The following is a 13663-nucleotide window of genomic DNA, read 5'->3' as shown; positions in this document are numbered from 1 at the left end:
ATGTCTTGATTGCATATGTCTTCACACCCCAGAGTTAATACTTTGTGGAAGCAAAAAATTTAATTGAATTCCTTTTTAGATTTAATTGAAGACAGAAAGGGGTGTGTCGACTTTCACTAGGCACTGTACATGAAGCAATAAGAAGGCACATACCAATTCCCCAACGCACCAATCCCCCCATGACATCAGCTTGGGAAAACCCATTAATACAGAAGATAGTAGGGTATATATGAGGACATGCCAGATGTTGCATAGCATACTGTCAGCATTTTTAAAGCCCATCTAGGATGCCCAAAGAGGAGGGGTCATAACTCTTGGTTGGGTACTTTGTGTCTACGGTTTGACCATGCAAGGTTTCTTACAGTGCCTTCAGAAAGTATTCACACCCCTGGATTTTTATCACATTTTGTTGTGTTACAGCCTGAGATTAAAAATGATTAAATTTAGGTTTTCTGTCACTGGCCTACACACAATACCCAATACTGTCAAAATGGAATTATGTTTTAAGAATGTTTTACAAATTTATAAGAAAGGAAAAGTTGAAATGTCTTCAGTCAATAAGTATTCAACCCCTTTGTCATGGCAAGCCTAAATTAAGTTCAGGAGTACAAATGTGTCACATAATAAGTTACATGGACTTTCTCTGTGTGCAATAATCGTTTTTAACATGATTTTTGAATAACTACCTCATCTCTGTACCCCACACATACAATTAATTATCTGTAAGTTTCCTCAGTCAAGCAGTGAATTTCAAACACAGATTCAAAATAAATTAAAATCAAATTGTATTTGTCACATGCGCCCGTGAAAGGCTTACTTACAAGCTCTTAACCAACAATGCAGTTTTAAGAAAATAAAGTTAAGAAAATATTTACTAAATAAACTAAGGTAAAAAAGTAACACAATAAAATAGCAATAATGAAGCTATATACAGGGGGGTACTGGTACCGAGTCAATGTGAGGGGGTACAGGTTAATCAAGGTAATTGAGGTAATATGTACATGCAGGCATGGGTTAAGTGACTATGCATAGATAATAAACAGTGAGTAGCAGCAGTGTAAAAACGGCTCGTCAGGAAGTCCAGGATCGAGTTGTAGGGGGAGGTGTTTAGTCCCAGGGTCCTTAGCTTAGTGATGAGCTTGGTGGGCACCATGGTGTTGAACGCTGAGCTGTAGTCAACGAACAGCATTCTCGCTTATGTATTCCTTTTGTCCAGGACGGGAAATGGCAGTGTGGAGTGCAATTGTTATTGCGTCATCTTTGGATCTGTTGGGGCAGTATGCAAATTGGAGTGGGTCTAGGGTTTTTCCGGATGATGGTGTTGACGTGAACCATGACAAGCCTTTCAAAGCACTTTATGGCTACTGATAGTCATTTAGTTGGTAGTCATTTAGTCAAGTTAATTTGGCATTCTTGGGCACAGGGACTATGGTGGTCTGGTTGAAACGTACAGGTATTACAGACTCGGTCAGGGAGAGGTTGAAAATGTCAGTGAAGACACTTGCCAGTTGGTCCGCGCATGCTCTGTATACATGGCCTGGTAATCCGTCTGGCCCCGCGGCCTTGTGAATGTTGACCTGTTTAAAGGTCTTGCTCACATCGGCTATGGAAACAGCATGATCACACAGTCGTCCCGAAAAGCTGGTGCTCTCCTGCATGCTTCAGTGTTACTTGCCTCGAAGCAAGTATTAAAGGCATTTAGCTCATCTGGTAGGCTCACAAAGCAGCTCGCGGCTGGGTTTCCTTTTGTAGTCTGTAATAGTTTGCAAGCCCTGCCACATCCAACGAGCATCAGAGCTGAGATGATAGTTCTAGGTCCCAAGAAACAAAGAGATCTGCTTTAGGATATGACAATTAATCTTGATGGCTGTACTGTCATCTCAAATGAAACTGTGAAGGACCTCGGCGTTACTCTGGACCCTGATCTCTCTTTTTCACGAACATATCAATAATATTTCAAGGACAGCTTTTTTTCCCATCTTCGTAACGTTGCAAAAATCTGAACCTTTTTGTCCAAAAAGTATCCAGAAATGTTAATCCATGCTTTTGTCACTTCTAGATTAGACTACTGCAACGCTCTTCTCTCCGACCTCCCGGATAAAGGACAAAATAAACTTCAGTTAGTGCTAAACACAGCTGCTAAAATCTTGACAAGAACCGAAAAATGTGATAATATTAATCCAGTGCTAGCCTCTCTACTCTGGTTTCCTGTTAAGGTCAGGGCTAATTTCAAGGTTTTACTGCTAACATAAAAATCATCACATGAGCTTGCTCATACCTACTGTATCTCTCCGATTTGGCCCTACCGTACATACAGTTGAAGTCGGAAGTTTACATACATTTAGGTTGGAGTCATTAAAACTCGTCTTTCAACCACTCCACAAATGTCTTGTTAACAAACTATACATTTGGCAAGTTGGTTAGGACATCTACTTTGTGCATGACACAAGCAATTTTTCCAAAAATTGTTTACAGACAGATTATTTCACTTATAATTCACTGCATCACAATTCCAGTGGGTCAGAGGTTAACATACACTAAGTTGACTGTGCCTTTAAACAGCTTGAGAAATTCCAGAAAATGAAGCTTTAGAAGCTTCTGTTGGAGGTGTACCTGTGGTTGCATTTCAAGGCCTACCTTCAAACCCAGTGCCTCTTTGCTTGACATCATGGGGAAATCAAAATAAATCAGCCAAGACCTCAGAAAAAAAATTGGAGACCTCACCAAGTCTGGTTCATCCTTGGGAGCAATTTCCAAATGCCATGTTCATCTGTACAAACAATAGTACGCAAGTATAAACACCATGGGACCACACAGCCGTCATACTGCTCTGGAGGAGACGCGTTCTGTCTCCTAGAGATGAACGTACTTTGGTGCAGAAAGTGCAAATCAATCCCAGAACAACAGCACAGGACCTTGTGAAGATGCTGGAGGAAACAGGTACAAAAGTATATACACCATGGGACCGCACAGCCGTCATACTGCTCTGGAGGAGACACATTCTGTCTCCTAGAGATGAATGTACTTTGGTGCAAAAAGTGCAAATCAATCCCAGAAAACAGCACAGGACCTTGTGAAGATGCTGGAGGAAACAGGTACAAAAGTATATATATCCACAGTAAAATGTGTCCTATATCGACATAACCTGAAAGGCTGCTCAGCAAGGAAGAAGCCACTGCTCCAAAATCGGCATAAAAAAGCCAGACTACGGTTTGTAACTGCACATGAGGTCAAAGACCATACCTTTTGGAGAAATGTCCTCTGGTCTGATGAAACAAAAATAGAACTGTTTGGCCATAATGACCATTGTTATGTTTGGAGGAAAAAGGGGGAGGCTTACAAGCCAAAGAACGCCATCCCAACCGTGAAGCACAGGGGTGGCAGCATCATGTTGTGGGGGTGCTTTGCCGCAGGAGGGACTGGTGCACTTCACAAAATAGATGGCATCATGAGGAAGGAAAATGGCTGAAGGACAACAAGGTCAAGCTATTGGAATTGCCATCACATAGCCCTGACCTCAATCCTATAGAAAATGTGTGGGCAGAACTGAAAAAGCATGTGCGAGCAATGAGGCCTACAAACCTGACTCAGTTACACCAGCTCTGTCAGGAGGAATGGTCCAAAATTCACCCAACTTATTGTGGAAAGCCTCTGGAAGGCTACCTGAAATGTTTGACCCAAGTTAAACAATTTCAAAGCAATGCTACCAAATACTAATTGAGTGTATGTAAACTTCTGACCCACTGGGAATGTGATGTAAGAAATAAAAGCTGAAATAAATAATTCTCTCTACTATTATTCTGACATTTCACGTTCTTAAAGTGGTGAGCCTAACTGACCTAACACAGGGAATTTTTACTTGGATTAAATGTCAATTGTGAAAAACTGAGTTTAAATGTATTTGGCTAAGGTGTATGTAAACTTCCGACTTCAACTCTACCTACACCTACGCTTCGGCCACAAGACACAGGCCTCCTTATTGTCCCTAGAATTTCTAAGCAAACAGCTGGAGGCAGGGCTTTCTCCTATAGAGCTCCAGCCAACTGACATTTTCTTATGAGGTACTGACCTGTTGCCCTCTCTGCAATCCTGCTGGTCATCCACGAACGTTTGAACCTCTTGAAGAACAATCTGACCTTAATGGCCATGTACTCTTATAATCTCCACCCAGCACAGCCACAAGAGGACTGGCCACCCCTCAGAGCCTGGTTCCTCTCTAGGTTTCTTCCTAGGTTTCTGCATTTCTAGGGAGTTTTTTCTAGCCACGCGCTTCTACATCTGCATTGGTTGCTGTTTGGCATTTTAGGTTGGGTTTCTGTATAGCACTTTGTGACATCTGCTGACATCTGCTGATGTAAAAAGGCTTTATAAATACATTTGATTGATTCAAACTTAGTCCTGTATTGACACATTGCCTGTTTGATGGTTTGTTTGAGGGCATAGCAGGATTTCTTATAAGTGTCTGGATTAGTGTCCTGCTCCTTGAAAGCGGCAGCTCTAGCCTTTAGCTAGGTGCAGATGTTGCCTGTAATCCATGGCTTCTGGTTGGGATATGTATGTAAGATCAAAGTGGGGACGACGTCCTCGATGCACTTATTGATGAAGCTGGTGACTGAGGTGATATACTCCTCAATGCCATTGGATGAATCCCGGAAATATTCCAGTCTGTACTAGCAAAACAGTCCTGTAGCTCAGCATCTGCGTCATCTGACCACTTCCGCTTTAGTTTTTTCTTGTTAGCACAAAGATCAGGGAGGTTTTCCAATGCATCACAAAGAAGGGCACCTATTTTAAGATGGGTAAAAAAAGCAGACATTGAATATCCCTTTGAGCATAGTGAAGTTATTAATTACAGACGTCCTTCATAATTCAGTTGCTGGAGAGGAAGGAAACCGCTCAAGGATTTCACCATAAGGTCAATGGTGACATTTAAACAGTTAAAGAGTTTAATGTGGGATAGGAGAAAACTGAAAATGTGGCAAAGAAATGAACATCATGTCCTAAATGCATAGCGTTATATTTGGGGCAAGTCCAACACAACACATCACTGAGTACTATTCTTCATATTTTCAAGCATGGTGGTGGCTGCATCATATTATGGGTATGGACTAGGGAGTTTTTGGGGATAAAAATAAACGGAATAGAGATAAGCACAGGCAAAATCCTATTGTAAATTCTGGTTCAGTCTGTTTTCCAACAGACACTGGGAGACACATTCACCTTTCAGCAGGACAATAACCTAAAACACAAGGCCAAATCTGCACTGGAGTCGCTTACCAAGACGACATGAAATGTTCCTGAGTGGCATAGTTACAGTTTTGACTTAAATCTGCTTGAAAATCTATGGCAAGACTTGAAAATGGCTGTCTAGCAATGATCAACAACCAACTTGACAGAGCTTGCAGAATTAAAAAAATAATAATGTGCAAATATTGTATAATCCAGGTTTGCAAAACTCTTAGAGACTTACCCAGAAAGACTCACAGCTGTAATCACTGCCAAAGGCGATTCTAATTCTTATGTCAATTAAATATTTGTGTTTTACATTTTCAATACATTTGTAAAAATGTCTAAAAATATGTTTTCACTTTGTCATTATGGGGTATTACGAGTATAATTTTTAATTGAGTCTGTAATACAACAAAATGTGGAATAAAGTCAAGGGGAATGAATACTTTCTGAAGGTACTGTAATGCTTTGAATCAGAAGCACTTCGCCATCCATTGCACAACATGTGATTTGAGAGTAATGTGAGTGATGTGAGGACAACTGCAAGTTGTTTTTGTTTTTGTTATTGTATTTCTAGTTGATTGTATCACATTGCCCTTCAGTAGACACTCACACCAAGTTATAGGATAGGTATCCCCCAGTTGCGTGTGAGTTCTTAGTACCTTGCTGGGCTGCAGGCTTCACCTGTGAAAGTGTGCTTTATGACATTGACTTAAAAGATTCATCACTGCACAGCACCTTCTGTTACAGAGGAGTAGGGGAGATTTTTAAAAAGCCTACATTTCCCCATCTGCTCACTGAAAGCTATAGAATATGAAATGGATCCTCCGAAAAGTAGGTTTAGCATTCTGCCATGACAGGCAGAAGTGCATTACACCTGACGCATTGACATTGTTAAAAGTGGGAAGGAAGAGAATACTGTGGGGAACTGAGGGCTGTTTCCCTGATGCAGGAGAGCATGAGAGGCAGATTGGTTTATGGTCCCTTGCCTTACAGTAATTGTTCCTTTCCCAATTGCGCCATAGTTCCTGTATCACAACTGACCGTGATGGGGAGTCCCATAGGGCGGTGCACAATTGGCCCAGTGTCGTCTGGGTTAGGGGAGGGTTTGGCTGGGGTCGGCCGTCATTGTAAAATAAGAATTTGTTCTTAACTGACTTGCCTATTTAAATAAAAAATAAGATATGTGGAGGGCCTAGGATAGAAGATGGCTAGGGCGGATACCATGAGCTGGTTTCTAAGACTGAGGTTTCTGTAGAGACAGAGATGAGTAGAAAGATATGATCATAAACAAAAACAAAATAATTAATAAAAAGGGCACATGAACACGAATGAGGCAGGGGGAGAACAAACCTTCTGAACTGGTTTTAGAAGCCTTGTTTACACCTTGCACTAACGTGTGTTTCGTGATCTGATCCACACATGGCATTAAAACATGTCCACTGTGTCTGCATTGCGACCAGATTTCTTGCTTCCTCCCTGTATTTAAATTATTTGACCGATATGAATAAAACAAATAGACAATTATTAATGTCGCAAGTCAGTGGTGCTACCTGACAATGATTTAGAGGCCTTTATAATGAGGATTTAAATGGTTTGACCCTCCAGATCTGTTTACACTTGATTGATATCCAGATGCAATGGGTCTCTGACTACATAAGGAGGTGGTCAGAGAGACAATGCGTCTTTTAATCGTCTACACTTGTCTAATGTTAGCACCAGGTTAGAACCATGTATAAACGGGGCTATAGAGAGAGAGGGTTGTAATGACTATGAAACAGTATCTAATAGAGAGAAAGAGAGAGAGAGAGAGAGAGAGAGAGCAAGCGAGCGAGAGAATCTGATCTGCCCTGAATGTGATGCAGTGCCCTGCCTGTGGCGTCAAGATCACACATGTCATTACTCATGATAAGTCTCCAGTCCCAGGCAAGATCCTCATCTCCTCGTCACATGAAGTCTTGAAGAACATGTCCATCGCCCATGGCACTCACTGTGCTTTCAGCAGCGCTACTGTTGTTATGGTTTTTAACACTGAACACTTATTACATCTCACTGTCATGAGCACTTGATCACTATCATTGATATCCCTAAAAATCAAGCCATGGTAAATTATGGTAAATTATACAATGTCAATGATTGCCTCATCTGTTTAAGTCATTCAAAAGAGCAATAATGGCTTAAGTTCAATTGATCAATGTTTAATCAACACATAAATTCTGACTGAATATTAATCTGAACATTTTCTTGTTCAGTAAACGGATCATTACACTTTCGAAACAGGGAATCAGATAGTATCAGCCAAAAGTGAAACAGCTAACATAAAGACAACACCATTGCTTTCTCCAGATAAATCGTGAGCTCTTTACTGCTTGGCTGGAATGCAGATATGCCCCCCCCCCCCCCCCCCCACCTCCTGAATCATATCAGCCTACAAAAAACTAACGCAGCTAAACATACAACTCTACAGTATATCACAGCGCATACAGTACAGACATTCAAACCACTCAGGCGCCTACTATATATTGACAAATCCTAGCTGATAAACTGACATTAAGTGCAGATTCTCCTGTTTGTACATTCACTTCCTATCAGTATTTCTTTACAGACTTAAAACACTTACCTTGAGAAACAAATCAGTGATTCAAAGGACAACAAAGCAGAGATCTCCCACTGAGCCGGTGCATATCCATTCATTGAGTAGCATAGAGAGCTCTGTCCAGTGAGAGGAGAGGGGACCGCTGCAGTGACAGCTGCAATAGTTGTGGCACATCAGCCAAGGTTCAGGATAGCAGTGAGAAAGAAAGAAAAAAGCCTCTAAACCCGTAAGATCCACAATGATATCCCCCCTTCTCTCCCTCTCTCTGCCTCTCTCTCTCTCTTTCCCCTCACTCAAGCACCACTGACACTCGTCCGCTGCCGTTCCTGCACTCACCGGCAATAGGCACTCACACACGCAGTGGAGATCTCCATCTCGCGCTGCTGCAATCCCTGTGCATTTGGGGGTGTGAGTGAGTGAGAGAAAGAGAGCGAGAGGGGAAGAGTGAAGGTGAGAGAGCGTGAGGTTGAGAGAGAGTGAGGGTGAGAGATAGGGAGGGTGAGAGAGGGGGATAGTGCAAGCTGTTGGGGAAAGTCCAGAGTCGCCACAGCTGGTGAGCTCATGCAGCAACAGTAAAGAGCTCCTTATCATGTCCTCTGAGCTGACGTAGTGGCGTAGAGGCTTGTGAGGCTAGCTGTCACAGAGCTGTTATATCATCTGATGGGCTTCCCAGATGGCGGGGGGGAAGGCTCTGAAATAATAATGCATTGTGTTTTTAATTGGATGCCTCCTGCCCCCGTTACTTTTAGATATCTGACACCCTGTTTGTGAGAGGAGAGGAGAAGAGGCAGAGGGGGATGGAAGGAAAAGAGGGAGAGGAAACGGTGGGGAGGGAGAGGAGTTGAGGCAGCAATAGTACGTGTGAGAGCAATATAGAGGGAAGGGGGAGTCAGATAGGAGAATTGAGAGTACATAGAGAGAATGAGAGCGAGATGAGAGAAAAATAGATGAGAGAGAGAGAGAATGAGAGAGAATGAGAGAGATTAGAGAGAAAGAGATGAGAGAGAGACAGAATGAAAGGGAATGAGAGAGAGATGAGAGAGAAAGAGATGAGAGAGATTAATTAATTTAATCCAACTCTGCATGACCTACTGCTGATTTCTGACCTCACAGAGATAACTTGACTTGCAGCCAAAGATAGTAATTCCAAAATATAATACACTCAAAATGTATATTGATTGTCCAACTTATTCTCAGTCTTGTTATCGTGTTATTGGAATTTGCATGGTATACTAGCAAGAAACACAACGCCTGTATCAAAGCCTATCTGGCTTTGATTTCTTGATTGATGCAAGTGTTCCATTCTTATTCTCTGCAGTCTGGTCAGTGCACAGGCATGTCTGTTATTCAGTCAGGGATTCGTGCTTCTGAGATGCACAAACGTCTGTGAAATACTTGAACTCTATTCAGTTGGCTGTGATACACTCTTAGATATAGTGAAAGTAAATGTGGTGTGCATATCAAGAGGGGGATAAGTGATTGGAAAGGATCTTCAAAACAATACAATCCTCCCCCTTTGTGGGTTGTTTTTCTCTGCTGGAAAAACTACAGCATCGCTACAATAAAAAAGATGCAGTGTTTCCTAAGGCACCACAGGTGGCTGCTGGGAGAGCTCTCAGCACAACTTTAGCCAGTGTGACTAAAAGTTTCTCTGTGCTTTGCTTGTGTAAGCAACCTGCAGAAAGCATTCCAAATTAAGTTTTTCTTGCAAAGAGCTGAGGGGGAGGTAGAATGGTAATCTGCTGACTGCTGTCTTATTGATTTAATTGTCTGTTTCCCTCCTGGCTCCGCCTGTTCATAAGCCTGACTATGCCACAGAAACAGCCTAAAGTTCTCCCCATCAGCCTGAACCCAGAGAAAACTGACTTAAAGAGTGGACAACGCAAAGTCGAACTGGAGAAAAATATCTTCCACTCCACTTATTGATCCTCTAAGGGCTGGCTAGTGAGTGTGTGTTTTATGCAAATAGCTTGTCCGTGGTGATGACTGTCAGTTTTTAACTGTTCATTGCTGTCGGATTCCCAGGGGTACTGTTTGCGCCTGGAAGGCCACTGTACACGCTGAGACTGGAAAGTGATCTCATTTTGCTGGTAACGGAGAACATGGAAAATGTATTCGCACATTGTTGAGGTTCAGTAGCCAACGCTATTCTGTTTCTTTCACTTGTTTTTCCAGTTAATTTTCCACTCTTTCAAGGCTCAGAAGAAAGGAAGAGTGCTGTCAAACTCCTCTCTCAGATCTACATCCCTAGGTGAAACTGAAATGTTTACATTAGCATATTATGGCTTGGGATGAAACACTTGAAGCACTAAACATTTTTATAAAAATTATTCATTTTTCCTTTGCTGGTAAATAAGGGGACCAGAACAAATAAAACATGGAGAATGTGTCCCTATGCAAGAATAAAGGAACATTTCTTGAATAGGCCAATAATGGAACTTCACTCTCAGCCATTTCTACTGAGTTGAGAGACATGGGTTGTCGTCAATTTAAAAAATACAGAGTTACACATCAACAAACGTACAGTCAGTAACACAAAACAAAAATATATGTACAGTGTGTGCAAATGTAGAAGAGTACGGATGTAAGGCAATAAATAGGCCATAGAGGCGAACCAGTTACAATTTAGCATTAACACTGGAGTGATAGATGTGCAGATGATGATGTGCAAGTAGAGATACTTGGGTGCAAAAGAGCAAGAGGATAAATAACAATATGGGGATGAGGTAGTTGGGTGTGGTATTTGCAGATTGGCTGTGTACAGGTACAGTGATCGGTAAACTGCTCTGACAGCTGATGCTTAAAGTTAGAGAGGGAGATATAAGACTCCGGCTTCAGTGATTTTGCAATTCGTTCCAGTCATTGGCAGCAGAGAACTGGAAGGAAAGGCGGCCAAATTAAGTGTTGGCTTTGGAGATGACCAGTGAAATATACCTGCTGGAGCGCGTGCTGCGGGTGGGTGTTGCTATGGTGACCAGTGAGCTGTGATAAGGTGGGGCTTTACCTAGCAAAGACTTATAGATGACCTGGAGCCAGTGGGTTTGGTGACGAATAGGTAGTGAGGGCCAGCCAACGAGAGCATACAGGTCGCAGTGGTGGGTAGCATATGGGGCTTTGGTGACAAAACGGATGGCACTGTGATACAAAACGAATGGCACTGTGATAGACTGCATCCAGTTTGCCGAGTAGAGTGTTGGAGGCTATTTTGTAAATGACATTGCCGAAGTCAAGGATCGGTAGGATAGTCCGTTTTGGGGTGGGGGTATGTTTGGCAGCATAAGTGAAGGAGGCTTTGTTGCAAAATAGGAAGCCGATTCTAGATTTAATTTGGATTGGAGATGCTTAATGTGAATCTAGAAGGAGAGTTTACAATCTAACCAGACACCTAGGTATTTGTAGTTGTCCACATATTATAAGTCAGAACCGTCCAGAGTAGTGATGCTAGTTGGGCGGGCGGGTGCTGGAAGCAATCAGTTGAAGACTTATTAAACGCTAGTTTTACTAGCATTTAAAATCAGTTGGAGGCCACGGAAGGAGTGTTGTATGGCATTGAAGCTCATTTGGAGGTGTGTTAACACGGTGTCCAAAGAAGGGCCAGATGTATACAGAATGGTGTCGTCTACGTAGAGGTGGATCAGCAAGAGTGACATCATTGATATTTACAGAGAAAAGAGTCTGCCCGAGAATTGAACCCTGTGGCTCCCCCATAGAGACTGCCAGAGGTCCGGACAACAGGCCCTTCGATTTGACACACTGAACTCTGAGAAGTAGTTGGTGAACCAGGCGAGGCAGTCCTTTGAAAAACCAAGGCTATTTTATAAAATATTTTTTTATATTTTTTTTATTGAGTCTGCCGATTAGAATGCGGTGATTGACAGAGTCGAAAGCCTTGGCCAGGTCGATGAAGACGGCTGCACAGTACTGTCTTTTATCGATGGCGGTTATGATATCGTTTAGGACCTTGAGCGTGGCTGAGGTGCACCCATGACCAGCTCGGAAACCAGATTGCATAGTGGAGAAGGTACGGTGGGATTCGAAATGGTCGGTCATCTGTTTGTTAACTTGGCTTTTGAAGATTTTAGGCCAGGGCAGGATGGATATAGGCCTATAACAGTTTGGGTCTAGAGTGTCTCCCCTTTTGAAGAGAGGAATGACCACGGCAGCTTTCCAATCTTTGGGGATCTCAGACGATACGAAAGAGAGGTTGAGCAGGCTAGTAATAGGGGTTAAAACAACTTTGGCAGATAATTTTAGAAAGAGAGAGTCCAGACAGTCTAGCCCAGCTGATTTGTAGGGATCCAGATTCTGCAGCTCTTTCAGAACATCAGCTGTCTGGATTTGGGTGAAGGAGAAGTGGGGTGGGGGGGGCCTTGGGCAAGTTGCTGCAGGGGGTGCTGAGCTGTTGGCCGGGGTAGGGGTAGCCAGGTGGAAAGCCTGACCAGCCGTAGAAAAATACTTGATCGATTATAGTAGATTTATCGTTGGTGACAGTGTTTCCTAGCCTCAGTGCAGGGGGCAGCTGGAAGGAGGTGCTGTTATTCTCCATGGACTTTACAGTGTCCCAAAACATTTTGGAATTAGTGCTACAAGATGCACATTTCTGTTTGAAAAAGTTAGCCTTAGCTTTCCTAAGTATAGTGGTTCCTGACCTCCCTGAAAAGGGCTATTCGATGCTAATGCAGTACGCCACAGGATGTTTTTGTGCTGGTCAAGGGCAGTCAAGTCTGGGATGAACTAAGGGCTATGTCTGCTCTTAGTTCTACATTTTTTGAATGGGGCATGCATAAGCATGCATTAAATAATTAAGATGGTGAGGAAAGCACTTTTAAAGGCCATTTTTATCAGACCTCAGCATAAGACCCAGATGCAGAGAGTTCAAAGTAACAAAAATGTATTACAAAAACAGGGGGCAGGGAAATGACAGGTCAAGGGCAGGCAGAGGTCAGTAATCCAGAGCAGAGTCCAAAAGGTACAGAATGGCAGGCAGGGTCATGGTCAGGGTCAGGGCAGGCAGAGCTCAGTAATCCAGAGCAGAGTCCATACGGTACAGAATGGCAGGCAGGCAGACTCAGGGCAGGCAGAATGGTCAAAACTGGGAAACTAAGAAAACAGGGACTAGCAAGAAAACAGGATTATGGAGGAAAACCGCTGGTAGGCTCAACGAGACAAGACAAACTGGCAACAGACAAACAGAGAACACAGGTATAAATACAGGGGATAATGGGGCAAATGGGCGACACCTGGAAGGGGGTGGAGAAAAGCACAAAGACAGGTGAAACAGATCAGGGTGTGACAATTTCCGATTGAGCCGACATATGCAGCATTTACCAAAAAATATGAAAAGGGCCATTTTCTTTAAAAGCAGCATTGTCAACAACCTGTGGTCGAATTGAATGCCGGCCTAAGTTACTGATACAGAATGCATGAACATCAAATAACATCACTGCAACACATACAGGTATTTCAAGTTTGGTACTATATATCCATTTTTTGCTATTATAAGGGTTTATACAGATGTGTGTGTGTGTGTGTGTGTGTGTGTGTGTGTGTGTGTGTGTGTGTGTGTGTGTGTGTGTGTGTGTGTGTGTGTGTGTGTGTGTGTGTGTGTGTGTGTGTGTGTGTGTGTGTGTGTGTGTGTGTGTGTGTGTGTGTGTGTGCGTGCGTGTGTGTGTGTGCGTGTGCGTGTGTGCATAGCTTGCACGGATTGCATAGCCTGTTAAACACAGATGGTGACTACTCCCCCAAATTGCAAAACTGTAATTGTTTTTGTCCTTGTTATTGAGGTAAACAGTGTTTGTTGAAAACATGGAATGAAACCCAATTTTCATGAAATTAGGT

At 42.7% G+C, this 13663-nt stretch overlaps 1 protein-coding gene across 1 annotated transcript in view; it reads right to left on the bottom strand.

Annotated features, from left to right (window-relative positions):
• Nucleotides 1-8402, bottom strand: part of LOC106577030 (inhibitory synaptic factor 2A) — a 28192-nt gene extending 19790 nt beyond the window's left edge. The window contains exon 1 of the mRNA XM_014154695.3: nt 7850-8402. The gene's annotated coding sequence lies outside the window, so the exon portion shown is untranslated. The remainder of the gene's footprint in view (nt 1-7849) is intronic.
• Nucleotides 8403-13663: the final 5261 nt, after the last annotated feature.

The sequence above is a fragment of the Salmo salar genome, chromosome 18, assembly GCF_965601325.2.
Source record: "Salmo salar chromosome 18, fSalSal1, whole genome shotgun sequence".
NCBI classification, from domain to species: domain Eukaryota; kingdom Metazoa; phylum Chordata; class Actinopteri; order Salmoniformes; family Salmonidae; genus Salmo; species Salmo salar.
This window is presented reverse-complemented; position numbering and strand designations above follow the sequence as displayed.